Here is a 5,078-nt window from a genome sequence, read left to right as displayed (position 1 = left end):
GCGAAGAACCGGCGATCAACTTCCTCGAACTCATTGAATACCGGCTGACTTATGTCCCGAGCCGGCGCACCTAACCGCCCTTCGTCCACGACGTCATCGCGAGGATCGCTAAGAGAACAAGACAGTCGACTAGCAAGAAATCCCTTGTCCATGTCGACAGCGTAAATATCTCCTTCCATGTATCTGCGATTTTACCTACGCGAACGATGGAGAAATTGATCGACAAGTGTTTCGGACATTATAGGATTTCTTTTTTCTTTTTCTTTTTTTCATTTGGTAGAATTTTTACAATCAATCCTCATTGAGAATTGTAAGTAAATTATTTTGACGTGGTACTTCTGATTCTAGTTGAATCTAATGCTTAGATCTAAAGGGTAATGTCTTTTTAGCCTGCGGATCTGATCCGTCGAGTCAAGTAATTGGGCATGTCCTACTGGACAAATTGTAAAATCCAAATAAATAGATAAAAAAAAAAAAAGTAATTGGGTAACTAATGGGTTTTGGTGGTTGTTAACTCTTATATTGTATCTGTTACTGAATTTGGATATTTCTTCTTTAACTGTGGATATCTTAAGGTTGCGATGCATTGTTTCGTTGGTAACATACCAAGGTACATGTATTAAGGATCTTAGATTTTTTTGATTGGAATCGTTGAAGAATTTCTATGTTGGAATTACTCGCTGTTCCCCATAATTGGATTATAAGATTAAAGAGAAAATATGCAAACGAAAAAGAATTATTGGTAAAAACGTGTAAATCGAGGTGTTCCAACTTGCTCTTGGGGATGTTCGGAATTTGCGAGAATTTTTGGTCGTACGCGAAGGTTGGAAAAGAAGAAAAGCAGTTGTTGCGAGAAAGGAAAGTAAATGACAATGATGATTCTTAGAAACTACCAGGTAGGAAGTCTTCTTACATTTTAAGAGAGAGAGAGTTGGTTTGCGAGAGTCTTAGTATCCTAGTGGTAAGAAAAGTTTCGATTATAATAGAAAATTTGATGATGTTCGATCATAGATCAAGAAATATCTCGTCGAATGCAATTATAACAAAAAGATTCATTAATATAAAGCGTAGAATATTTCTTGAATCTTCAACTTTACTGCTGACGATTTTAGTATATTTACGGTAAAAAAACCTTCGATCGCGATACTAAACAGCGATTGAGATTCAGAATGCAACGGTCACGATTTCGCCGGAATATACGTTCCATCTAAAAACGCGGTCATTCCGCGGATAAATGAAGAGGTACGCGAGTTTCCAAAGGGCAAAAAGACACAGCCACGATCGGGTTCCTTTGATTTACGAACGTAATCGGCCGTGGTCGATTATAAATCCCGAGTTCTTCTCAGTTCGCCGGCTATTAATGGTGATTAATTATCATTGAGGGGGGAGGGGCGTGTAATTGAGTACGTTATGGTACGCACCTGCTAGTCATTGCTCTACGCGGGGCCATCGCTCACGTCACGAATGTAAGACACGTAGAACGAGGACACCGTCCGCAAGAACCGAATGGCCGAAGGAAAGCACCGCCGAGCCTCACTGGAATTTGTAAAAACGCGAGCTGACTACTTCGTTAAAGGAGTCTTGCGAGAGCGAACTCGCCTTCGAGGAATCATAGCGAACGATGAATCGACGATCAGCTTCCGATGATCGTTTCTAGAAATATTGGATCGTCAAGGATCTATGGCAGCAGCTATTTCGTTTATTCCGGCTGATTCAGGTAGCTGTATTGCTTGTATTGCGGTCATAAATTGAGGAAGGAAACGTGGACGATGATGTTCGCTACGGATGGTACTTGTTATACTTTGTTGGTTAATTAAGATCTCCTTTGGTAGAATGAAGACTCGATAATTGCGTATTTTGACGTTACGGTTTAACAGCGGAATAGGTAACAATGTATTTTATTGCAACAGAAGTGAGAAACAATTTCCAAAATTAGGGTGTAAAGTCACAGTAATATCGTCGTTTCTTCGAAATAGGGAAACCAATCTACAGAATTCGAGCAAAGATAGAAGAAACGATAATTGAGTATTTTGAAACGATCCTGAAACATACTGATAGAAGGAAGATGTATCGGTGACTATAGGTCCATTTTTCAAGAAGAAAAATTCACATCACCCAAAATAGTGACATCCATTCACGCAAATCTATTTGCTCACAATAAACGCTATCAAACAGCACCACACTAGAGTCTCTCCCATCGGAGCACATTCTCCCCCAAAAGGAATCCTAACCACAAAGGTTGGTACTTTATTCACGGATCACCAACGTCGTGTCAACAATTGCAAAGTCTGTGACTAAAGATTCAATATCCAACTCTCTGACGACAGTGAGGAAAATCAAGAGGGGTGGGGGTTGTGAAGGGCAAGAAAGCATGGTGCTCAGAGTCGCGCGTGACGTCTCAACTTTCGTCGAACCGGAACCCACGGCGGTATTTGTTTGCCATTTATGCCCATTTAGAGCGGAACCCAGGGCGCGCGCCAACGACCCCCCTTCGTTCACGGCCTCGATAACGACGAGAAACGTTTCTTTGGGAAACGCTGTTCCGTCCTCGCGAGCAAAGGCCGCTACACAAATCGTTTCCCGTATTTCCACCGGGCCCACCAATGGCAATACGACGTTATTGATTCATTGGGACGGTACTGGACCCCCTCGTTGCTTTTCACGAATTCGCTTAGGTCGACAGGAATTCGCCACGCTTTTTCGACACGGCCTCTTATTCCAGTCTACCTTCGAAGCTCTGGTATCTCGAGAACAACAGCCTGCCCTCTTTCTTCCTCGTCGTTTCTTACTTCGTTCGTTTTTCGATGGTAGGTCGCAAGAACGATTTCGTTGCCTCCAATGCAGTTTTGAAGAATTTGGTCCAGTGGACAGATGTTTTCGATGGTTTCATATGGTTGATGGAAGAGTTATAAATTACAGCCAAGCTATTGTCGGGAAAAAAAGCATCTCGGTTTCCGGCGCTGCAAATATTTTCATCCCTCGAGACTATGTGATTCTCAGAGGAGTATTCCACGATTTTTAGGATAGTTGCCGCTTTTTCTTTGATCTTGATCTTAATGGTGATTGTGGCGATTGGGAGCAGATCGATTAGGAAAGTTTGCATTAAGAGGGTGTCCTGAATTAGAATGTTCTAAAACAGCGTCCTTTTGTGATTTTTTATAGAAGGGAAAGAAAGAAATGAAATTATTAAATTTTGAGGTATAGTTTTGTATATATTTAACAAATACAAAAAAATTTTGTTAAAGTCAAAAAAAGATTATAACAGATTTCTAAGCCTATTTCATGGGCTGCAGTTTTCAATCAACGGGGAAGATCCACCTCGTAATTCTTGACCGAAATAGAAAACCAACAAAGGATTAAATTACTATATATTTTTCTCCTCGATGAACCAAAAAAGTTCGTCAAAAAATTTATTTAAATAATTGTTGTAGTGCCTTAAAGTTTATTTTTTCTTTTTATAAAATACATCTTTTCTTTAAACCCGCCAAAATGTTTAATTTCACACTATTTTCTCCCTTTTTTTTTAGTATATCGAGAAGAAAAATAATAATAATAATAAAGAAATAATAATAATTTAATCCTTTTTTAGTTTTTTGTTTCGGACAAGAATTACGAGGTGGATCTTTCACGCCGATTGAAAACTGCAGCCCATGAAATAGGCTTACAAATCTGTTATAATCTTCTTTTTTACTTTAAAAAAATTTTTTTTGTATTCGTTAAATATATACAAATCCATACCTCAAAATTCAATAACTTCATTTCTTTCTTTCCCTTCTAAAAAGAATCACAAAAAGACGCTGTTTTAGAATATTCTAATTCAGGACAGCTCCTTAAGGTGTCAAGGGAACGAATCTTCTTTTCGTTTTGAAATATATTCCTCGAAACAGACGAAGAAGATTTAGGAAAAAGACTTTGGAATGAAGTAAGCATTCATATTTGAGCCACTTTAATGATCTTCGAAGATGGTATCCCACTGGGGGTAGCCATCTACATGTTATATTATTATACCACTAAGCTATAATATTTTATCATTCGAAGATGGTATCCCACTGGGGGTATGGTATCCCACTGGGGGTAGCCATCTACATGTTATATTATTATACCACTAAGCTATAATATTTTATCAAATGTCCTACTGGACAAATTGTAAAATGTAAATAAATAAATAAAAAGCTTTAATGATCAGCATGGAAGAATATTTCTTTTTTTATTATTTAATTTGTACTTTACAGTTTGTCTAGCTGGACATTCGGTCAATTTTTCTAGCTTTATTGCTAATTAACATGTAGATGATTACCCCCAGGGGGATACTATCTTCGAGTTTGTTTATTTTATTTCTTTAGTGAGGTCAGTGCGGTGTTTTCTCTCTAGTCTTCTTTTGATCATGAAAGAATATGTGATTGGTATTTTTGTTATTATTATTATTTAATTTTTACTATACAATTTGTCCAGCTGGACATTCAGTAAATTTTTCCAGCTGTGATTAATATTTAATCCTTCAGAAAGCAAACAATCGATTCCATCTTAGTCTGAATTTGAAATTACAGATGAAAAAAGCAGTTTCACCACCACATTTCCGTCTACCCTAGTACTCGAGCATGTGTTTTTAGTCTTGTCTAGTGTTCCAACTCACAAATATTTCAGCAGCTTCCGAATTCCGACTGCAGTATAGAGTTACACTTACGTTGTCTGTTTTCTTTCGTCCTAAAAGTGTGAAAAAGGGATCCCGTGGTTTAAGCGGACAAAAGTTCGACGAAGAAGAAAGATTGTGTGTGGGATAAATTGCGTTCATTGTGACCCACTTCCGCCATGTGCCCAACACACGCTTTCCGTGTAAATGGAAAAGTGATTTTTCACGAGCTGCGTAAACAGACATCGTGAAATCCTGTGACAGCAACACGGAATTCCGCAAACGGCACTTTCGGGAAGTTATTTGACCAGTTCGAGCGCAGTCAACGACAAAATTTATGTGGACGCCTCGAGGACGAACGTCCAGGTCTTTTAAACATCCGCTCATGTTGCTCTGGATTTGGACTTTCTCTTTTCCGCCAAAGATATGGTAGTAAAGTGTGGGAGGA

At 38.7% G+C, this 5,078-nt stretch overlaps 1 long non-coding RNA gene across 1 annotated transcript in view; it reads right to left on the bottom strand.

Moving 5' to 3' along the window:
* Nucleotides 1-3,755, bottom strand: part of LOC117151604 — a 17,881-nt gene extending 14,126 nt beyond the window's left edge. The window contains exon 1 of the long non-coding RNA XR_004461631.1: nt 3,605-3,755. This is a non-coding gene — a long non-coding RNA (uncharacterized LOC117151604). The remainder of the gene's footprint in view (nt 1-3,604) is intronic.
* Between the last annotated feature and the right edge of the window lie 1,323 nt (nt 3,756-5,078).

This window comes from Bombus impatiens, unplaced genomic scaffold (assembly GCF_000188095.3).
Source record: "Bombus impatiens unplaced genomic scaffold, BIMP_2.2 scf_0317, whole genome shotgun sequence".
Taxonomy (NCBI): Eukaryota; Metazoa; Arthropoda; class Insecta; order Hymenoptera; family Apidae; genus Bombus; species Bombus impatiens.
This window is presented reverse-complemented; position numbering and strand designations above follow the sequence as displayed.